Below are 24,744 nucleotides of genomic sequence, written 5' to 3'. Positions count from 1 at the left end.
AAAATTACTCAGGGTTTCTCATAAATAACTAAATATTTGTAGTTAAGTCCCTAAGTGATACGTGTGTATCACCCAAGCTTTCGGCATTTAGAATTTTCTTGATCCTTTGTAAACACTCCACTTTGGAGCTCCATGGATGAAGGAATTTGGGGAACCTGGAGAGGTTTCAGAGAACTGCTACCTAGTAAATGAAATCATTGGAGAATAAGCACTGTGAAGAAAGGTTAATGGAATGATTGTTCACCTTGAAAAAGAGAAAGTCAAAGGGGATTTAACAATGGTCTTTAAAAGTGTATAAAGGCTTGTAACAGAAAATTCTCCCAATCTTGTCTCAATCTTCTCTTAGGCTAGAACATGGAGAATGGAGTGAATGATATCTTGACAGATCTAGGCAAAATACTAGTAATTTCGGCCGGCGCTGTGGCTCAACAGGCTAATCCTCCACCTAGCGGTGCCGGCACCCCGGGTTCTAGTACTGGTTGGGGCGCTGGATTCTATCCCGGTTGCTCCTCTTCCAGGCCAGCTCTCTGCTATGGCCCGGGAAGGCAGTGGAGGATGGCCCAAGTGCTTGGGCCTTGCACCCCATGGGAGACCAGGAGAAGCACCTGGCTCCTGCCTTCAGATCAGCGCGGTGTGCCAGCCACAGCGCACCGGCCGCGGCGGCCAGTGGAGGGTGAACCAACAGCAAAAGAAAGACCTGTCTGTCTCTCTCTCACTGTCCACTCTGCCTGTCCAAAAAAAAAAAAAATACTAGGAATTTTCTGACAGAGATTGCTATTAAACATTGAGCTAAGTTGCCAGTTCAGAGTTCATATGACATTATATCTCGAATTGCAAGCATTCTAACTACTAATGTCAATTCAGTGTTTCCTGAGAGCAAGACACTGTGAGTTAAGATATTCTCTATGAAGGACATTATTGAAATTCGTCTATTGGCTTACAAGGAAAAAGTTTAATTTGCCTTGGATGAGTAATGTGTTATAAATTCAAAAACTAAAAGCAGACCAGTGTGATGTGGTGGGATGATAAAGGAAGGTATAGAGTGGAGAGTATTATTATGAGAAAAGGGGTTAAGGTAGACTTTGAGAGCTGGGTGGCTGAACTTGACCAGGAAGACTTATTTTGCTCAAAGACAGCAGTCATGTGATGAGTCTTCTTGCTCCCTTGTTTCAGGTGAGTGGGGTCGGGCAGTGGCAGGGAAGATTGTAATGCAATAGCCACCTGTGTATGCCGGGTGATTATAAAACACTCAAAAGCGATAGGAATTCAGAGCCTTTTCCTCAAGTCTAATTTGAATTTCTAGGCATGATCATTTCTTCTTCCATTATATATTCCTTCCTCTTAGTGGTGAGTTGGAGTTTGATCCAGCTGTTCTCATAGATACTCATTCACCGCAACTGGATTGAGAAAAAGGTTTAGCTAAGAAGGAGCTGAATTTCCATTTGATGTGAAAAATCTAAAGAAAATGCCTGATCCTGACACTCACTCAACCCACTTTCTATAATTTTAGTCCACTTGTTTAATCTGCACTATAACATAGTGGAAGGAATAGGTGTTTTTCTGAGCTTTTATCCTCCTCCCTTAACAACTCTGATATCCTCTATCCTCAATAACTTGTTAACGTTTTCAACCACTTTGGGCTTTACATTTCCTCATCTGTAAAGTGGAAACAGTAATCACCTCAAGGAGTTTCTGTGAGAATTAAAAATGCTTAACAAAGTACTTAGTGTGGAGAAGGCACCCATCTTATGTGGGTTCCTTATACCTCTTCCATGTAATAAGCCTTCAATTTTGGAATGTCATCATTCTATGTCTTTCTCTGATGATCACCTTAAACTCTCTTCACATTTGTCCAAGACCCTCCAGTTAGTTACCTTAACTTTTGTTCATTTCAAAAGATACCTGGGTTTCTCTCCTGAGAATACTAACAAGTACATTAATATCCTCTATAATTAATAAGCTGTTCAGAATGCAAGACGCAATCCTAAATATAATCCCACTTTTACAGAGTATTATGACCTTATTATGCCCTCCTTTGATGTAGAAAATATATTTCTGTTAATATATCTTGAAATTATATTGCTTTCTTGGCAGGCATGTTCTACTTTTGACACAATGCTGAGGAATTTTTAGAAGTTGGGTTTTCCTTGGGGATGCTCTAAATCTGGCTCTGTCTGAAGGTAATGCCATGAAGCAAATGATCAAGGATGGCTATTTCAGGCCCAGTGGGTCTGTGATTCTCAGAGATTATGCAATCTCAAACAAGTAATTTAAAGTCCAAAATATCAGACTGGCTTCCCAAATAACATAACATGTAGCATAACGTAACATAATGTAATGTCACATAACATAGCATGCCATGCGAGTTTCCCTGCTTGTAAGACTAGTGGAGCAACTTATTGCTAATATTTTTGAAAAAGCTGCTTATATTTTCTGCTTTCACTTCATCATCTATTAATTTCTCATCCCAAAGCTATCTGACTTTCCCTGAAACTACTTTCCCAAAGGTCACCAGAGACTTAAATGTTTAACTCCCTGGTTTTTTCTCAATTCTTTTCCTTTAATCATTGTAACATTTGATATTATTGACCATTTGTATCAATAAAATTCTCACACAGAAAAAAGAGAAAGCACATCAACATTTAAAACAAAGACTTCAATGAAGGGAAGTATTTGCAAGGGTAATGGAAGAACTGAGAAGTCAAAGTGTAGACAGGGGGTCACCCAAGGTTGGTGACATCAGAAACCACAGCAGTCCCAAGGCAGGTGGACAAAGAGAAGAAGCAAGGTTATCAGAGGCCAGGAAATGAAATTACCTGACAAAAACTAGAGTTGCAGCCAACATTAAAGCTACTTTTTCATCATAAAATTTGTCATATGTTCCACTAACACTTTGTTCCTTCAGAATTTCACCATCTTCTATTTTCATACCAGAAATAGTCTAATAATTGATCTTCCTCACTTTGGTTTCTCACTTGCATAATTGGAATTTTACACACTTACCAAGCTGAGTACCTGCAATACTGATGTGATCATGCAATTTCCATTGACATTTGCCTCACTTTAAAATGCAGAATTCTTTTTTTTATATTTATTTATTTATTTTAACTTTTATTTAATGAATATAAATTTCCAAAGTACAGTTTATGGATTACAATGGCTTCCCCCCCCCATAACTTCCCTCCCACCCGCAACTCTCCCATCTCCCGTTCCCTCTCCCATTCCATTCACATCGAGATTCATTTTCGATTATCTTTATATACAAAAGATCCATTTAGTATATATTAAGTAAAGATTTAATCAGTTTGCACCCACACAGAACATAAAGTGTAAAATACTGTTTCAGTACTAGTTATAGCATTACTTCACTGTGAACAACACATTAAGGACAGAGATCCTACATGAGGAGTAAGTACACAGTGACCCCTGTTGTTGATTTAACAATTTGACACTCTTGTTTATGGCGTAAGTAATCTCTCTAGGCTCTAGTCATGAGTTGCCAAGGCTATGGAAGCCTTTAGGGTTCGCTGACTTTGATCTTATTCCAATAGGGTCATAGTCAAAGTGGAAGTTCTCTCCTCCCTTCGGAGAAAGGTACCTCCTTCTTTGATGGCCTGTTCTTTCTACTGGGATCTCAATCGCAGAGATCTTTCATTTAGGTCATTTTTTTTTCCAGAGTTTCTTGGCTTTCTATGCCTACAATACTCTCATGGGCTCTTCAGCCAGATCTGAATGCCTTAAGGGCTGATTCTGAGGCATTCTATGAGTCTGCTATGTATCCCACTTCCCATGTTGGATCATTCTCTCCCTTCTTTATTCTATCAGTTAGCATTAGTAGACTAGTGAGAGGGAGAGACAGAGAGAAAGGTCCTCTTGGGGCCAGTGCTGTGGCACAGCAGGTTGAAGCCCTGGCCTGAAGCGCCAGCATCCTATGTGGGCACCGGTTCAAGTCCCATCTGCTCTACTCCCAATTCAGCTCTCTGCTATGGCCTGGGAAAGCAGTAGAAGATGGCTCAAGTCCTTGGGCCCCTGCACCCACATGGGAGATCCAGAAGAAGCTCCTGGCTCCTGGCTTTGGATCGGCGCAGTTCTGGCCTTTGTGACCCATTGGGGAGTGAACCATCGGATGGAAGACCTCTCTCTCTCTCTGCCTCTTCTTTCTTTGTGTAACTCTGATTTTCAAATAAATAAATCTTTAAAAAAAAAAGAAAGAAAAGAAAGGTCCTCTGTCCAATGGTTCACTCCCCAAATGGCCGCAACAGCCGGATTTGCACTGATCCGAAGCCAGGAACCAGGAGCCTCCTCTGGTCTCCCACATGGGTGCAGGGGCCCAAGGACTTGAGCCATTTTCCACTGCTTTCCCAGGCCACAGCAGAGAGCCAGATTGTAAGAGGAACAGCCAGGACTAGAATAGGCACCCACATGGGATGCAGGCACTGTGGTCGGAGGATTAACCCCCTGCGCCACAGCACTAGCCCGAGTTTGACACGTTTTGAGATGACTTTTGTATAAGGTGTAAGGTAGAGGTCTTGTTTCTATCTTCTGCATATGGAAATCCAATTTTCCCAACATCATTGATCATTGAGACTGTCCTTTATCCAAAACTGATTTTAGCACCTTTGCAAAAATAAGTTAGTTTCGACTTGTGGACCTATTTCTGGGGTTTCCATTTTCTTCCATTTGCCTATGTGGTTTTGCCAGCACCATGCTGTTTTGGTTCTATTTACCCTGTAGGATGTCTGGAAACTTGGTAAAACAATCCCTTCAGCTTTGTTGCCATTGTTCCTGTTTGCCTTCACTATTAAAAGTCTTTTGTGTGATCGCTTCTCGGCCTTTTGGCTAAGATCAAGTGTAGTATCTGTTCTTATCAGTTTAATATCTGATACGTCCTCTATCCGAGGACATAAAATAAAAAAAAAAAGTCTTTTGTGTTTACATATGAATTATATAATTTTTCTCTAATTCTGTGAAGAATATCATTGATATTTCAATGGGGAGGGCATTGAATGTGTGAACTACTTTTGGGTAGTGTGGACAAATTAATAATATTAATTCTTCCATGAAAAAAGGATTTCTTTCCATTTTTTGTGTTTGTGGCTTCTTCAATTTCTTTCATTAGTGTTTTATATTTTTTATTGTAGAGATCTTTTACATCTTCGGTTAAATGTATCACAAGGTAATTTTTATTTTTTTTAGCTATCATGAATAATATTGCTCTTACAAGTTCTTTCTCAGAAAGGCGAATGTTGATGTATGAAAATGATTCTTATTTTTGCATGTTATTTAGGCGTCTTGCAAATTTGCTGAATTTACTTATCAGTTCCAATAGTTCTTGGTGGATAATGTGAGAAGATTTGCTGTTGGTTCTTCTTTAAAAGTTTGGTAGTGTTCAGCTGTGAAGCCATCTATCTGGTCCTAGGATTTTCTTTTCTGGCAGACTCTTTTTTACTGACTGAGCACCAGCATTGGTTATTGATCTGTTCAGGTTTGCTATTTCTTTGTTATTCAGTTTTGCTAAATTATGTATTTCCAGAAATAGGTCCATTTCTTCAAGGGTTTCCAATTTGTTAGCAAATGTCTGTACATAATAGTTTATAAGATTGTTTGCATTTCTGTGGTATTGTTTGTAGTATCTTCTTTTTCATATCTGATTTTACTGATTTAAGTTTTTTCTTTATTTCTTGGCTAACATGATTAACAGATTTCCAATTTTATTTACCTTTTCAAAGAACCAATTCTTCATCTCAATATTCTTCTGTATTTTTAAATGTTATCTTTTTATTTCTACTCTAAATCATATTTATTTCCCTCTATTAATTTTTGGTTGTTTTTTTTCTCATTTTTCTATATCCTTGAGATCTATTAGTGTATTATATATTTGAAATTATTCCAATTTTTTTACATAGGCACTCATTTGCTGCAAACTTTCCTCTTATTTCTGCTTTTGCTGCATCCCATAAGTTTTGATAAGTTGTCTTTCCATTTTCACTGTTTCAAGGAATTTTTAATATCCCTTTTGATTTCTTCAATGACACATCAGAAGCATGTTGTTCATTCACAATGTATTTGTATAATTTTTGGAATTTGTTTTGTTAAAGGAATGTATTAATACCTTAGAATACATTAGATTCTTAGGGTAAACTTTCTGTTGTTAATTTCTGGCTTTATTCTATCTTGGTCAAAAAAATACCTAATATGCTTTCAATTATTTTGAGTTTGGTATGACTTATTTTATGGCCTAGTACATGGTTTATCCTAGAGAATATTTCATGAGCTAACAAAAGAATGTGTATTCTGCAGTTGTAGGATGGGATTTTCTGTAAATGTCTATTAGGTCAATTTGGTCTTTTTATTTTTTAAGATTAATTAATTTTTTGAAAGGTAGAGTTATAGAGAGGGAAAGGCAGAGAGAAAGATCTTCCATCCTCTGATTCACTCCCCAAATGGCCCCAATGGCCAGAGTTGGGCTGATCTGAAGCCAGGAGCCAGGAGCTTCTTGTGGGTCTCTACACAGGTGCAGGGGCCCAAGGACTTGGACCATCTTCTACTGCTTTCCCAGGCCATAGCAGAGAGCTGGATTGTAAGTAAAGCATCTGGGACTTGAACCGAGAGCCATGTGGAATGCTGGCACCACAGTCAGCGGCTTTAATTGTGTTACCACAGCACCTGCCCTCCATTTGGTCTTTTTTTTTTCTTTGACAGGCAGAGTTAGACAGTGAGAGAGATAGAGAGAAAGGTCTTCTTCTGTTGGTTCACCCCACCACCACCACCAATGGCTGCTATGGCCGGCGTGCTGCGCGGATCCGAAGCCAGGAGTCAGGTGCTTCCTCCTGGTCTCCCATGCGGGTGCAGGGCCTAAGCACTTGGGCCATCCTCCACTGCCTTCCCTGGCCACATGTGGAGAATCCCACAGGAATCTAAAAAAGAGTCATGGATCACCGCTTACCTGAAAAGGAGGTGAACTGTGGAAACACAGTAAAACACTGAGTTAAGAAGTTACCACTAGCCACAAGATAAAAGTACAGTGGAGTTGTAAGTCAGGAGCTGAGGCAATGCCTAACGGCTGTTAGGGAGATGCTCCTAATCATACCAAGCAGACATCTCTGGTCAGTCAGATAACAGTGTGCTACGGACAATACCCTCCTACCCACGCTGACTGGACTGCTCAAATATAAGCAAGGCAGGAACAGTATTGACTGGACTGTTCAACTGCAAGCAAGGAAGAAACAACATTGATTGGACAACAAGTCGGAGGATGGCAAGCTGGAGGACTGCCAGAAAATGAGGATAAAAACGAAGCCCTTGAACCACTCCCATCCTCTTGGGGATCATGGCCTGGTGTGTGTGAACCTCTGGATCTCCACACATCTGGAGTTGAAGAGGCAGCCCGTTACTCTGCTTGGAGCAGGTAGTGGTACAAGACGACCTGCAGAGCGGTCCCTGAGCTGTAACCCCACTGTCTGTGTGTGAGTGTGTGCGTGTGTGGCCCAGTGCCAGCGAACCTCTGGATCTCCTCGCACTTGGAGCTGAAGCACCAGCTTGCTAGCCCCCTTGCTAAGCGACGCAAGGTGACTATGGGATCAAAAACCCCAGCCGAGATGCTGCCTCACCACCTTGTCTGGACTCCTTATCAGCCTGCTGCCAGACCTGACCACAAAGCCAGACCAGGCCTCCCAGCAGGGGACCTAGCAGCTTCTTGCCTGGCCATCCGCCTGGTAACTTTGAGCCTACTGCCCAGAGTGACAGCCTTCCCACGACTTCCTGCCTGTAAGTGACTGATCCGAGATCCGTCTCTGCCGAGACGTGGAGCTGTGGACCTTGAACACTGACACTCTTTTTCATGACTGTGATACGAGCCTTGAAAACGCAGCTTTTACAAATAATGTTAGTAATGTGTAATATAATATAATTATGTTTTGACCCTATGCAAGGTATCTGTAAATAATGCTGGAGACCTTGACGCACATATACTATTATAATTAGATAGCCCTCAAAATTACTTTAATACTGTATACTGTGATCTGTGGATTAATGAACAAGTTTAAGTAGTATTGTTGATATTGATATTAATGGTGTTGATTCCAGTAGTCCTCTAGTCATTAAGGAAATAGTGTTACTCTGATAGTTAAGTATTATAGTAAGTTAAGTAGATGAGAAGCAGTTATGTTAAGCTAAGTAATTCAGTGTGTTAAGTTAGCTATAAGATATGATAAGTGATATTATTGACATTATTGATAGTGATGTTAGTGATATTAAGTGTGTTAAGTAATTATGTTAAGTTAGGTGATTAGGCCAAGTAGTTAAGCTAAGTAGTTACATTAAGCTAAGTAGTTAAGTCATGATTATGTAGTGTTGTTTATTAAATAGTAAGTGTACTAAATAGTGTAGATTGATAAGTATGTTGGTACTGATAAGTGTATTGACCTCAATGAGCATGCGGATGAGTAGTGTGATAAAAAACCCCTGGTGTGTAAGCAATAAAAATCTCTCATTGGAAAGACAGTCTTGTGTCCTGGTGTTCCTTTCTTCCCCATGACTGACAAGTCGTACGTCGCACTTGCTGCTGTCGAGATGTGTGACAGTAGGCGCTCGCGACACCACAGCAGAGAGCTAGACTGGAAGAGGAGCAACCAGGACAGCATCCTGCCCCCTAACCGGGTCTAGAACCCCGGGCTGCCGGCACCGCAGGCAGAGTATTAGCCTAGTGAGCCATGGCACTAGCCCCCATTTGGTCTTTAATGTAGATTAACTCTTGTTTATTGGTTGATATTTTTTTCTAATTGATGTATCCATTGATAAAAGTACAGTGTTAAAGTTTCCCAGCATGAAGCTTATCTTTCATTTTATATCTATTAATATTTGTTTTATAAAGTTGAGTGTGTATCTGTTTACAATTGTTATATCTTCTTGTCAAATTTATGCCTTAACAATAATATTGCGATCTTTGCCTTTTTTTTTTAACATATTTACTTATTTTGAAAGAGTTACACAGAGAGAGGGAGGGAGGAGAATAGAGAGAGAGAGAGAGACAAAGAGACAGAGAGAAAAAAATCTTCCACCTGCTGGTTAACTCCCCAGGTGGCTGCAATGACCAGTGTGGGCCAGGCTGAAGCCAGGAACCAGGAGATTATTTTTGGTCTCCATCATGGGTGGTAGGGGCCCAAATACCCGAGCCATCTCCCAGTGTTTTTCTCAGGCTATTAGCAAAGAGCTGGATGAGAAATGAAGCAGCCAGGACTTGAACCAGCACCCATATTGTATGCTTGCATCATAGGAGGTGGTTTTACCAGCTAGTCACAGCGCTGACGTGTCTTTGTCTAATATGTTTTGTCTTAAAGTCTGTTTTGTCTGATTTAGGCAATGCTACCCTCTGTTTGCTGTTCATGTTCCCTTGCATGGTTTTTTTTTGTTGTTGTTTTGTTTTTTTCACCTTATTCTCTTTGTGTCTTTACTGATAAAGTATATTTTATTCCTGGTAATTGGGGAATTTCTTCCATTTACAATCAAGGTTATTATTTATAAGTAATGCGTTGGTCATATAATTTTTTTTCTTTGAAATTTCTTGGAGCTGGCACTGTGGCGTAGCAAGTAAAGCCGCCACCTGCCATGCCAGCATTCCATATGGGTGCTGGTTCGAGACCCGGTGGCTCCACTTCCGACGCAACTCTCTGCTAATAGCCTGGGAAAGCAGTCGAAGATGGTCCAAGTCCTTGGGCCCCTGCACCTGCATGGGAAACCTGGAGGAGGCTCATGGCTCCTGGATTCAGATCGGTGCAGCTCAGGCTGTTGCGGCCAATTGGGCAGTAAACCAGTAGATGCAAGACCTCGCTCTCTCTCTCTCTGCCTCTCCTTCTCTCTCTGTGTAACTCTGACTTTCAAATAAATAAATAAATCTTTAAAAAAAAGAAATTTCTTTTATTTTGAATAACATTGTTCTTTCGCTAATAAGCTTCATACTTTCTGTGAATAAGGTAACTTTTCTTTGTTTCTTTATGTGCTACATCCTTAAAAGTCTGATTTGTAAGGCTGGTTGGGTGGTGATGAATTCTTTCAAATTTTACTTGTCTTCAGAATATCTTATTTTACCTTAATTTATGGGAGAAAGTTTTGCTGGGTAAACAATTCTGGATTGGTCATTTTTTTTCTTTAAAAACTTAGACTATATTAACTCCATTCTCTTCTGACCTGTAAGATTTCTATTGAGAAATCTACTCTCAATCTAATGAGAGTTCCTTTCAAATTAATCTGATGACTTTGTTTTGCAAATTTCAGAATTATTTCTTTGTATTATACTTTGGAGAACTTGACCATAATGTGTTGTGATGAAGTTCTTTTCTGGTTCTTTCTATTACTTGGGTCTCATGAGCTTCCTGTATTTGGATGTCCACATCTTTCTCCAAACTGGGATGTTTTCTGATGATTTCCTCCAATAGATTTTCTAAGCCACTCTTTTTGGCCATTCCTCTGGAATTGCCAAAACTCAAATATTGGTTCAATAGATAATACCCCAGAGATCTCAAACATTTTTCTCATTCTTTTAAAATTTGCTTCTGCTCTTTTTTCCAATTGAGATATTTCAAAAGACCTGTCTTCAGGATCAAATATGCTTTCTTCTGTTTGATTTAGTATGCTGTTAGGGGTTTTCACTGTATTTTTTATTTGACTTATTTTTTTTCATTTCCAATATTCCTGTTTGATTCTTTTTCAACATCTTTACCTCTTTATTGAATTTCTGATTCTTATCATGTACTAATTTCCTAATTTCATTGAACTCTTTATCTGTATTCTCTTGTATTTCTGAGTAATCTTACAATAATTCTTTTGAATTCTTTCTCAGGAATTTCATCAGTCTCTCTTTCTTAATATTCTGACATTATTACATTATTGTGTACACTTTGGGGAATTGCATTGTCTTGCTTCTTCATATTTCTTGTGTATCTACATTGGTTTTTGTGCACCTGGGGGATCAGCTTTTTCTGTCACTTTTACAAGAGGATTTTTCTTGACTGAAGGCTTTTTTCCTGGAAATGTGACTCTAGGTATTGGTTTGTAAAGAGTGCTTTATCTTTAGTTCCAGTTAGATTTTGTAGTAGTCTCCCTATGCCTTTGTTTGCTATAGTTTATGGTAGCCATGGTAGGGATATGGAATTCTCTTGTGTCCCAATGGCATTACCGAGATTCCTAGGATGCATGTCATCAGCTGTTGAATGAGGGATGGATTGGAGACAGGGGCTTCTCAGGTGTTGGAAACAGGCACTGCTTATGCTGTGAGGAGTTCTGTGGTAAAGACTCCCAAGCAATTCTCATGTCATGATCTGGAGTTATAAGATGAGAACTGGCTTTGGGAGCATGCTGGGATAACAGAGTCTCAGTTATTGCTCAATTCCAGAGTCTTCTTAAGTGTATGACTAATTCTGGGTGTGGGAGACTGGTATCTCAGATTATATCTCAGCAAGTGGATGGATTTTTAAGAGCGACCTTTATTCTGGAAAAACAGAACAAACAGTTATGTCACTCTCTATAGTACACTTGCTGAGCTGTTTGGGGTATAGGTAGCCCAGGATGGAGATACAAGTGGGTAGTGGAATACTACACTTGGAAGGGCTTAAAAAACTGGTAGCTTCTGTGGGAAGGACTGGAGCACTAAGCCCAATGCTGGACTTGAACCGGGTTCAAGAATTTTTAGAGGGTCAGTTTGAATAAGCACTGGCTTGAAACTGATAGGGACCAGGTGTCAAAATTGTTCTGATGTAATTTTTTTTAAACTTTTATTTAATGAATATAAATTTCCAAAGTACAGCTTATGGGTTACAATGGCTTCCCCCTCCCAAAACTTCCCTCCCACCCACAACCCTCCCCTTTCCTGCTCCCTCTCCCCTTCCATTCACATCATGATTCATTTTCAATTCTCTTTATATAAAGAAGATCAGTTTAGCATATATTAAGTAAAGATTTCAACAGTTTGCACCCACATAGCAACACAAAGTGAAAAATACTGTTGGAGTACTAGTTATAGCATTAAATCACAATGTACAGCACATTAAGGACAGAGATCCTACATGATATTTTTTAAAAATTGATTAATTTTCTATGCAATGTCCAATTTAAAAACCAAGTTTTTTTTTTCATTTTCAATTATCTTCATATACCGAAGATCGATTCAGTATATACTAAGTAAAGATTTCATCAGTTTTCACCCACAGAGAAACACAAAGTGCAAAAATACTGTTTCAGTACTAGTTATAGCATTACTTCACATTGAACAACACATTAAGGACAGATCCCACATGAGAAGTAAGTACACAGTGACTCCTGTTGTTGACTTAACAATTTGACACTCTTGTTTATGGCGTCAGTAATATTCCTAGGCTCTAGTCATGAGTTGCCGAGGCTATGGAAGCCTTTTGGGTTCGCCGACTTCGATCTCATTCCAACAGGGTCATAGTCAAAGTGGAAGTTCTCTCCTCCCTTCAGAGAAAGGTACCTCCTTCTTTGATGGCCCCAATCTTTCCACTGGGATCTCACTCACAGAGATCTTTCATTTAGGTCTTCTTCTTTTTTTCCAGAGTGTCTTTTCTTTCCATGCCTACAATACTCTCATGGGCTCTTGAGCCAGATCCAAATGCCTTAAGGGCTGATTCTGAGGCCAGAGTGCTATTTAGGAGATCTTCCATTCTATGAGTCTGCTGTGTATCCCACTTCCCATGTTGGATCATTCTCTCCCTTTTTGATTCTATCAGTTAGTATTAGCAGACACTAGTCTTGTTTGTGTGATCCCTTTGACTCTTAGACCTATCAGTGTGATCAACTGTGAACTGAAATTGATCACTTGGACTAGTGAGATGGCATTGGTACATGCCACCTTGATGGGATTGTATTGGATTCCCCTGGCACATTTTTAACTCCACCATTTGCGGCAAGTCTGATTGTGCATGTCCCAAATTGTACATCTCCTCCCTCTCTTTTTCCACTCTTAAATTTAACAGGGATCACCTTTCATTAAAAATTTAAACACCTAAGAATAATTGTGTGTTAATTACAGAGTTCAAACAATAATACTAGAACAAAAAAATACTATAATGGATAAAGTATTGCATTGTACATCAACAGTCAGGACAAGAGCTGATCAAGTCACTGTTTCTCATAGTGTCCAATTCACTTCAACAGGTTTCCCCTTTGCTGCTCAGTTAGTTGTCGCCGTTCAGGGAGAACATATGATATTTGTCCCTTTGGGACTGGCTTATTTCACTCAGCATAATGTTTTCTAGATTCCTCCATCTTGTTGCAAATGACCAGATTTCATTGTTTTTGACTGCTGTATAGTATTCTCTAGAGTACAAGTCCCATAATTTCTTTATCCAGTCTACTGTTGATGGGCATTTGGGTTGGTTCCAGGTCTTAGCTATTGTGAATTGAGATATTTAAGAGGTGATATTTTCTTGTCAAATCATTGTAAAACTCACCTGTGACACAAAGTACCATTTTATTGTCATATCAAAGATATGTTCTCCAATCTTTCCCATTTGTTAAAAGAAGATTTATTTATTTGAAAGGCAGAGTTACAGAGAGGCAGAGGCAGAAAGAAAGAGAGAGAAAGTCTTGCATCTGCTGGTTCCAGCTCCAGATGGCCGCAACGGCTGGAACTGCACCAATCCAAAGCCAAAAGTCAGGAGCCAGGAGCTTCCTCCAGCTTTCCCATATGGGTGAGGGGGCCCAAGGACTTGGGCCATCTTCTACTGCTTTCCCAGTCCATAGTAGAGAGCTGGATTGGAAGTAGAGCAGCAGGGATTCAAACCGGAACCCATATGGGATGCTGACATGGAAGGCTGTGGCTTTACCTGCTACACCACAGCACCGCTCCCCCCCCCCCCATTTTATCTAATATAAGGTCAGCTTGTACTATAGTTACTGAAATTCATCATCTGACAAAAGAAGAAATAAAATTAACAAGTCCTTTCTCATTTCTGGTGTGGTTTTTAAGAAGTTAAATTTTACTGATCAGCATCTGAATTTCTAGATGCTCTCTGTGGTAAATATTACACAGTCAGCTTGCCAAACTGCCCAGTAGAGCCAAACACGGATGAACTTTATGTTTTGATGTGACATGAGAGCATTTTCATTTACCTTTTTGTGGTTTCATTTCTAATAGTATTTTTAACCCAGAAACTAATACATCACTAATTTGAATGAGATCTTACTAACAATACAAAAATATTTTATAATATTATTATGAGGATACTTTAGAGGCTATTTTGCTTAATCTTAAAGGTAGCATGGAGGGGCTGGCATTGTGGTGTAGTGGAGTAAAGCCGCTGCCTGCAATCCTGGCATCTCATGTGGGTGCTGGTTCGAGTCCATTGCTCTACTTCCGATCCAACTCTCTGTTATGGCGTGCAAAAACAATGGAGGATGGTGTGAGTGCTTGGGCGATGGGGAACCCAGGGGGGGCTCCTGGCTCCTTAGCTCCTGATAGGTGCAACTCCGGCAGTTGCAGCCATCTAGGGAGTGAGCCAGCAAATAGAGGGCCTCTCTCTCTCTCTCTCTGATTCTCTCTTTGGCTCTGCATCTCTGTAACTCTGCCTTTCAAATAAATAAATAATTTTTAAAAAAGAAGATCCTTGGGCTAGCCCTGTTGCATATCAGGTGAAGCCACTGCCTGCAGTGCAGGCATCCCATATGGGCACTGGTTCAAGTCCCAGCTGCTCCACTTACGATCTAGCTTTCTGCTATGGCCTGGGAAAGCAGTAGAGGATGGCCCAAGGCCTTGGGACCCTGCACCTACATGGGAGACCTGGAGGAAGCTCCTGGCTCCTGGCTTCAGATCAGTGGAGATCCAGGTGTTGTGGCCAACTGGGGAGTGAACCAGGAGATGGAAGACTCTCTCTCTCTCTCTCTGCCTCTCCTTCGCTCTGTGTGTAACTCTGACTTTCAAATAAATAAATTAATTAAAAAAGAAGACCCTGAGTCAGGCACAGCCATTCTCCTCGCTCACCATATAATTGTTCCTTTAAAAAAAAAAAGATAGCATGGAAAAGATAGCAGTATTTATAATTCTTAACCAGAAAAAAAGCAAAGAAAGAAAATCTGAAAACTCTGAGCATCAAACAGAAACACGTTCAAATGAGCAGTACAAAAATTTCCTAACTATGAAGTCATGTAAACATCTTTCATTTTTAAAAGAAATTCTAAATATTAAGGGCTGGACAACATTAGATTTTTCCCCACTGTGGAAATTTAGAATATTCTATTTTGTGAGATCTCTTGTTGAAAAGAAGCAGGCAAAAGTCATGTTTTTAAAAAAAAATCTTTAAAAATGTCTGTTTCTGATAATGATGGTACAACTAGTAAAAGACTGGCTTTCCCAACATAACCAATAAAAAACTGGACAAATTATCTGAGGAAACACTTTTCAAGCAGTGGCTGATAGAAAATTGTGACAGTAAGAGAAAGTAAGCATATAACAGAGGACCAGAAAATCCTCCCTCACTGATTGGGGTGATTTTTCAAACACAGTGCAATGAGCTGTAGTGTAAGCAAAGCATGATAGATCTGTTCAGCCAAGTGTATGGAATCAGAATTTTGGCAGTCAAAATCGCTGGATTCTGCAAATCAGTTAGCAGTAAAGGAGGGTGATGTACCAAGAGAGGTCCCTGAAGTCTGTTGAGAGTGCTCCGTGAGCATTTGGCAGTGTAAAGTGGGAAGCTATAAATAGGGAAGTCTGAAATGCCTGCTGTTAAATAAAAGTAGGAAGTAGGAAGTAGGAAATGTGAAGGGGGATGTGTGAAATATGATGTATGATGTTATAAATTTGATTAGTCTTTAATAAGTTTAGATAACTAGGATTATTCCTATCACAACCAGCAAGGAAAATAAAAGTGGTATATCTAAAAAAGCCAACAGAAGATATGAAATGAAATATAAAATATTCAATTAAAGCAAAAAATGAAAAGAGCAATGAAGGAACAAAAATTCAAAAAAGGAAAACATACAGAATCACAGACTTAAATTCAATCTTTTCAATAATTACATTAAAAATAAATAGGCTAAATAATTAGAAAACAGAGATTTTTAGATTGAATAAAAAGAATGAAGCACTATTTATAGGAAACATAAAAGACATTAATGTACAAACAAGTCAAAAGTAAAATGAAAATATATACTATGCACATAGGAAGAGTAAGAAATCTGGAGAGGCTATGTCAAAACCAAACAAATTCATGGCAGTGAATACTGTAAAGTCTGAGATGCAATGCTAAAATGAGCCATTCATCAGGAGACTGTAAAAGTCTAGAATATGTATATACAAAATAACAGAATATCAAACTCCATAGAGCAAAAGTTGACAAAACTGCATCACTGGAGATTTTTAGACCTTTCTCTCAGAAGTTGGTAGAGATGGAAAAAAAATAATAAGCACATAGAAGATCCAAAGGACATCATAAAAACTTTAATCTAATTAATCTTTACAGAATATTATGTGAAATAAATGTAGAACATTTTCAAATTACAAATTGTATATTCACTAAGATAATCTATATGTTTTTCCATAAAAATAGTTTTTCAAAATATTGACATAACACAGAATGAAAATTTATAATGTCAAAAAATGGCTCTTTATAAAAACTAATAAATTGCTAATCTTGCAAGATTAATCAAGATAAAAGTGAAAAAATGCAAATTACTAAAATGAGAAGTGAAATTGAGTTATCACTAGAGATCCTACATGCACTAAAATAATAATAAGTTGCAGATACCCTGAGTTGAAGGAATTATGTATAAGCAGTCTAGAAAATAAATTCAGCTTCAGAAAACAATGTACCTTTTGAGGGCAGTAACGTCACTCCTCCCAACCTCTTCTTTTTAACATAAGATAACAGACCAGTAGCCTTATCTTGATCTGTGGTACAAAAAAATCTGTCTATAACCCTTTCTGAGTTCCTGGGGCAAGTTTCAGTAATGCAAATCATTATTTCTCATGTCAGTCACTGGAGTTTAGTAAGTATACTGGTTTTTGGTGCTACAATGTCCATTTGCTACCAGGGTTAACAAAAGGATTATATTCTTTATATTTTATTCCATAGTACATTCTGCTATTATCATTGTTTTGAAAATAAACAGAAAGAAAAACATCAAAGTACCTAAACGAATACTCAAGAAGATGAAAACAATGCAAAAGATGACATTAACTCAGAAGTTAATAGCTGTGACATAGGTAGTGCGACCAATATTGCTCCTACTCCTCTTGATATAAAAACTGAAAACAGATATGAAACTTCATCTTCTGTTGCTCAGGAGAGGAGCAATATGGTAAGAGCTCTTGCAGTACTACTGTAGGTAGAAAAGCATCTACAGGAAGTTATGCATTTGAAGAGAAGGAAGTGAAAATAGATCATGGTACTATATCCCCTGCAATAAAACTTTGGAAGACTACTGAAAACAACCATCATTTGTATGAGCTGACCTATGGCAAAGTCATGCCAAGAACATGGTGCAGCAAGAACTAATTTCAGTGATCTCCTGTGAAGGCATGTGTCTCTTCTGTAACCCTCCTGATGGTGAAGACAACATTGGACAGAAAGGTGAGCCAAGACTGTATGTTGTTGGAGTAGTGTATTGACGTTGTAAAAAATAAACAGATCTTGAGGTCAGGCTCTGGTATTGAGAGGGACTTTGGGAAAAGAAAATGAATATGGGTTGTTTGCAAAATCCTACCAATTAAAGGTGAATCAACAACTAGAAACAAGAGTCAGTTGATTAAGAGCCCTGAAGTTGGAACCAGTGCTGTGGTGCAGCGGGTTAAGCTGTGGCCTGCAGTGCTGCCATTCCACATGGGCACTGGCTCTAGTCCCGGTTGTTCCCTGCTAATGCACCTGAGAAAGCAGTGGAAGATGGCACAAATTCCTGGGCTCCTGCCACCCATGTGAGAGACCCGGAAGAAGCTCCTGGCTTCTGGCTTTGGCCTATCCCAGCCCTGGCCTTTGCAGCCATTGGGGGAATGAACCAGTGGATGGAAGATCTCCCTTTCTGTCTCTCCTCTTTCTCTGTAACTCTCTCTTTCAAATAAATCAATAAATAAATCGTTAAAAAATAAAAAGACCTGAATCACATTTCTATATAAGATGTAAATCTGTTCTATCACAGGAAGCCACTGTCCCCAGCAGAGATGTTATCCACCTGAGCCTGAAATTCAATGCCTAGAACCCCCCCAATGATAAGAAAATAAAGTTATATTCATCATAGGGAACCATGAATCCCTTAAGAAATGCCTTTGTTGGTTCCAGTGCTGTGGCAAAGCAGGTAAAGCTGCGGTACTGGCATCCCATATGGGCACTGGTTCGAGTCCCAGCTGCTCCACTTCCGATCCAACTCTTTGCTATGGCCTGGGAAAGCAATGGAAAATGGCCCAAATCCTTGTGGGAGACGTGGAAGAAGCTAATGGCTCCAGGCTTCAGATCAGCTCTGGCTGCTGTGGCCATTTGTGGAGTGAACCCGTGAATGGATGACCTCTTTCTCTCGCTCTCTCTGCCTATGCTTCTGCCTCTCTGTAACTATGTCTTTTAAACAAATAAATACATCTCTAAAAAAAAAAAAAAGAATGAAATGCCTTTGTTGGTACTTGACTGATACTGATACTGTTCAACTGCATTTCTGAAGGGGTCTCCCATAACATGAGGTTGTTCCAAAGGAAAGGACACAGGATAACATTTGAGGAAATGTCTTTAAGTGGTGAAGTGTCATTGCTATACAGCAGTGTATTCACAGACTCCGAAGAATACAGAGGGCTCATAGGAAGGGGTAACAGATATCTGAAAATATTGTATAAGTAAAAAAGGACCATGAAAATTAAATTGGGGAAATTAAAAATGAGAACTTTACAAACTATTCAAAATGAAAAAGACTGTGAAATTCAGTACTCTGCAAGCCCTTACTAACTCCACAAATTGAAATAAAGCAATCTCTTTGTTGAAGAAAAATGCTGCTTTGCACATCTTATTAACGAGGATTCCAAAGTCTTGGAGGTAGAAGAGGAAGTTAGAGAAGATTATGACATGAGGTACAGAAAATAAAATGCCTCCTGCAAGAAATTAGCCCATGGGGCCCTTGACCGTGGCCAAAGTCAGATTTCATTGAGAAGTTGGCTGTAGGGTAATTCTGAAGTTACTTGATAGCTCCCCTCCTCCTCATCTCAACATCTGGTCCTGAGCAACATCCTTGCTCACACCACACTAAGTATCCCTACCACCACCACGCCCATCAGGTTTTGAAAATGAAAGTGCTGTAGACATTGTCCCATGTCCCCCTGACAAAGCAAAATTGATCCTAATTGAGAACCAGTGCTCTGAAATTATAGTAATCAGAATAGTCTGGTGTCAACATAAAGAAAATCATACATTCTAATGGAATAATCTATGCTTCAAGTGACTTCTATGAGAGAAAGTTAATGTTAATATTCTAGATGTCATGTAATACATTAGGATGTGTCAAAAAGTTCATGGGAAATACAATTAAATATAAATTTGCTTTGGTGAAGGAAAGTTTGGAAATTAATTCATAGGTTTCTTCATAACATACGTTTTTCTGAACTTTTTGAAGAGTCCTCATACCAACGTTTATTCTATGGCAATTTATTTAATTTATTTTAAATACAGAGAGAGAGACAGAGACAGAGATGCATCTTTCATCTACTAGCCTACTTCCCCAATTGTCCCCAACAGCAGGTGCTGAATCAGGCCAAACACAGGTGTCAGGAATTCAATGAAGTTCTCACAGTGCATGGCAGACTCTCCTACTTGAGCCATCATCTGCTGCCCCCTTGGGTGTATATTACTTGGAAGCTAGAATTGGGAATAGAGCTGGAACTCAAACCCACGCTCTCCCATGTGGAGTTTGGCTATCTTAAATGGCATCTGAATCATAAGTCAAATCACCTGCTCTTCCTATATCACTTTATATGATTTTAACTCTGGTTTCTCTGTGGAAGAATTGAGAACCAAGTCACTGAAATAATGTTTTTAAGTTTTCATTTACCTTGCAAAGCTTTGATTGGGATTATTATAATGAAAAGTTCAGAAAGGCATCCACACTTATGTACCCAATTGATTTTTCAAAAGGGCAGCTACATAATTTAATAGGGAAAGAGTTTTTCAACAAATGGTTTTGGGCTTATAGCCATGTAAAATTGAACGTTTATCCCTTATTCTTGCTGGACACACACACACACACACACTTTAATTCCTTATGGATGATAGACCTAAACACAAATCCTAAAACTATAACTCCTCTAGAAGAAATCACCTAGGGAAGTATTTTATTGGAGTAGACAAAGATTGTCTCAACATGACATGAAAAGTATGAACTCCCTATAACAGATGACCAGACTCTCTAAGATGGCTCCCATCAATGCCAACTCCTGGTATTCACATTTCCATGCAGTGCATTTGTTTAAGTGTTGATAGGATTTGTGACTCTTTTGTAGCCCAAAATATGGCAAAGATGTTGAAACATCATTCCCTTGATTATATTATGTTAAACTTCATCTTGTAACAGACTTGTATCAGAAGTCCTACTTGTATCCGGATAGAGTTAGTGGCCATATTAGGAGAGCTCATGTGGAACTAGGAACTATTGGCAACCTCTAGAAACTGAAGGAAGGTTTTGTATGGCAGTCACAAATAAGCCAGGATGCTTTATCTTACAACAACAACAACAACAACAAAAATGTTTCTAACAACCTGCGTGAGTTAGCAGAATGTTCCTCAGTTGAGACTCCAAACCATACTCTGCCTGACTTCTTCATTATAACTTTAAGGCTCTAAGCAGAAAGCTCAAGTAAGCTGTGTTCAGACTGCTGACTCACAGAATCTGAGAAAATAAATGTGTGCTATTTAAAGTCACTAAGCTTGTGACAATTTGTTATGCAGCAATCAAAAACTAATAAAGTATGAATTAAAATAAAAACATAAAAATGGCAAAAACTTTAACTTCATCAAAATTGGAGCCTGTTCTTCAAAATACTGTCAAAAATAAAAATCAACTTACAGAAGTTATCTTTGACTTGTATCCAGAATATACTTATATAAAGAACTTATAATTAAATAATAAGAGGTCAAACAAAATGATATTTTAAGTGGACAAAATATTTGAATATATGTTTTGCACAAAGAGATACAGATATTACAATACATAAAATATTATAGTACATAAAAAGATTATAAACATCATTATTTGTTTTTGAAATATTAAAGCCACACATAGACAATCATTACATATTCTCTAGGATGATTAAAACTCAAAAGACTGATAACATCAAGAGCTGTTGAGGGACACAAACTGGGACATTATTTCTTTGCTGATAGTAGTTAAAATGTTTCGCAAAACCTTGGAAAGCAATTTGACAGCAGATTCACTCCAAAGTATTTTTTTTTTTTTGACAGGCAGAGTGGATAGTGAGAGAGAGAGAGAGAGAGAAAGGTCTTCATTTTTGCCGTTGGTTCACCCTCCAATGGCCGCCGCAGTAGCGCGCTGCGGCCGGCGCACCGCGCTGTTCCGATGGCAGGAGCCAGGTGCTTCTCCTGGTCTCCCATGGGGTGCAGGGCCCAAGGACTTGGGCCATCCTCCACTGCACTCCCTAGCCACAGCAGAGAGCTGGCCTGGAAGAGGGGCAACCGGGACAGGATCAGTGCCCCGACCGGGACTAGAACCCGGTGTGCCGGCGCCGCAAGGTGGAGGATTAGCCTAGTGAGCCGCGGCGCCGGCCCAAAGTATTTTTTGTCACGAAACAAGTCATATATTTGCACAGAAATTTGTGAAAGAGTACTTATAGCAGCTTTTTACATGATGCCCCCAAATTGCAAATTATTCTAATGTGTATCCATTGGTGTGCGAATGAAACAATTGTGATATACAATGTGACATTAGTTAATTTTGTAAAATACTTGGACTACTTATCTCACAATGACATTGAAGAATTTTTCAAAAATGGATGATAAGAAATATAGACATGAAAACTTGTATGATTTTATGTCAAGTTATAGCACCAACAAAAATAATCTATAGATACAGAATCCAAATCAGTGCTCTCATGTGGTGAGGGTAGGTAATTATATATAATGAGGCATGAAGAAAATTTCTGAGGTGATGCAATATTCAATTATTTGAATGAGATGTTGGTTACCCAGTGGCATTTGTCAAAATTCATTAAACTGTAAACATAGAATGTGTATATTTTATTTTATTTAGACATCAGTAAAGCTGATAGTTGTTTGTTCAATATATAGCACCATTGTTATTTCTCAGTTTCTCATCTGTAAATGGAGAGTCCCTCTACTCATGCTAATAATCTAGGGGCAAAATACACAGAAAAAAAAGTGTGATTCTTTAAATCAGAGGATACTGGACTCAAAATGTGAGTGCTGAGATTCCTACCAGTGTATCTTATCTTGCTGCTTCCAGGTCCAGTTACATAACCTTTAAAATAGTGTAAATAGGTGCCTCATAGGAGTGTTAGATGGAATAAATGACACGGTTCAGAGCTACTGTGAAAATTTTAACACTCTGCTTAAAATGACACAATTGTGGCTAATATTGTACTAAAGGGAAAATACACAGAAATACATTTTTGAAGGTAGTTGAATTGTCAAGGTGAAGAAATACCACAAAGGATAGAAAGTTTTGATCATTCAGAAGAGATTTTTGACACACAAGAAATTTTTAATGTAGTGGGATCTGATGCTAAATTCCATCATGAAAATATACATTGATGCAGAATTTAAAAAATAAATAAATTCAGAAAATTCATTTGAATTATCTTGACTTTTGTGTTCTTAACCCAAATTGAGCACAGAAAAGAGATTTTTTTTTAAGATTCATCTATTTGTTCCTTTGCTTGTTTGAATAACAGTGACAGAGACAGCTAGATCTTCCATCCACTTGTTTACTCCTCGAAAGACCACAAAGGCCAAGGTTGGGTCAAGCTAAAGCCAGGAGCAAAGAACTCCATCCAGGTCTCAGACATGGGTGACAGGGGCTCAACTGCATGGACCATTGTACACTGCTTTCCCAGGCACATTAACAAAAGGAAGCTGGATTGAATGTGTAAGAGCTGAAAGTTGAACCAGCACTCTGATATGGGATACTACAACATGGCACCAGTCCTGGGGTTCTTATTTTTTATATTTTATTTTTGATAAAAGATTTTTAATAATTGCTCCCAATAGTTGTATGTCACATTATTCTGTATTACCTAATTTCATAGCTGCAGTATACAATGGATCCTCAAAAAATTCATGGAAAATTTGTGTTTTGCAAAAATTCAGTTTGAACTTAAATTTTTTTCTGTATCAAAATAAACATCTTTTAATTCCATTTTTCCATGAACTTTTTTATGCCCCCTAGTACATGCTCTGGCTTTACCTGTAGCATGTTCATTAGCAAGGCCATTGACATGTATTTCTCCTATCTTTCACTACTTGGGGTCATACAGCCTGGAAACAATGGACCACAGATATTTGTTATTCTCCTGCCTCCATTTCTGGTCTCCATTTGATTTTGTCCTCTGTTGTTTCTTCTCCTGGTCTAACTGCATTATCTACATCATCCTGGATCTTCTCAAAATTAAATAACCCAAATTCAGAGTTGAGGACAAAATTCACTGCTCAACCATCATTGGTTAACTCTGAAAATCATTCCATTCTGTATAGGAGTTAGGAATCTTTTGGTTAAAATTTAGAGGCCACCTCCAGTGAAATTTGGTTACCTTCTATATTTTGAGGATACCGACCCTTTCTCTTACCATCTAATTCAGTTAATGTCTGTGACTTATCAACTTTGTTTATAATTAATCTTTGTGCCAGGGTATTACTCACAAACATTTGCCACTAAACAACAGCCAATATTTGACACACAATTGAGCTTTAATCCTGGAGTAAACTGTCCTGGTTCTTTTTCCCTCAATCCCCACATTCCCTACCCTTAAAATTCTTGCTTCATCCCCAGTCTTGATAGAGGTTAGCTTCATCACAAATGGAACTATGAACTCCCCACCACCATTACCAGGAGCATAATTTTTACTTAAGTGGACCATCAGTCTAGACTGGAACTCACAGAGAATGATTGCGTATTTCATCTTTCATCTTCCCATCTCTAATCTCTATTTGGAACAGGTGAAATTTTACCTTGGTTCAACAAAGGAACCTTAGATCTCTATGACTAGGTACAAAGTTTATTTTCAAATATCCAAAGTCTTTGTGAGTTAAAATGATTCTTTAGGAATTTTTTTATGAAACATCTCCATGATATAATTTGGTAGAGTCCACCATCCTTTAGTTAAATCTTCAGATGTTAACCACTTAGTTTGAAACAGCAAGAAAATAAAGCAATTGGAGAACTGTGCAGTATAGTATATTCACTGCTTATACCCACAAGACACCATGCTCTTTCTGAATGCATCTCATTAGCATGACACCTCTAGTAGCAGAGGTGATGACTGGCGCTGTCTTCCATGAGCCTTGTGGGCATGAGTCACGTCACCTAATAGCTTCTCCAGTGTAATAGGTTGTGACAATTTATAATACAGTTTACATTATATTATTATTTTATTTTTGTGATAACATATTTTAATCCATATTATAGACAAAGGTTTAATGCTCCACCAAATAAAGGGCTCAACAAACAAAAAGTAAAAAGACTTTACTTCAGCAGGAATGTATACAAGGGCTATAAACAATAATCAAATAAAAAGATGTC

At 38.6% G+C, this 24,744-nt stretch overlaps 1 non-coding gene across 1 annotated transcript; it reads left to right on the top strand.

Annotated features, from left to right (window-relative positions):
- The first annotated feature begins 4,819 nt into the window (after window positions 1–4,819).
- On the top strand, window positions 4,820–5,005 carry LOC133753935 (U2 spliceosomal RNA). Its single transcript, XR_009865162.1, has one exon. It is a non-coding gene; the product is annotated as a U2 spliceosomal RNA (small nuclear RNA).
- Window positions 5,006–24,744: the final 19,739 nt, after the last annotated feature.

The sequence above is a fragment of the Lepus europaeus genome, chromosome X (genome assembly GCF_033115175.1).
Source record: "Lepus europaeus isolate LE1 chromosome X, mLepTim1.pri, whole genome shotgun sequence".
NCBI classification, from domain to species: Eukaryota; Metazoa; Chordata; class Mammalia; order Lagomorpha; family Leporidae; genus Lepus; species Lepus europaeus.
The sequence above is the reverse complement of the archived record's forward strand: the minus strand, read 5'-3'. Positions and strand labels throughout refer to the sequence as shown.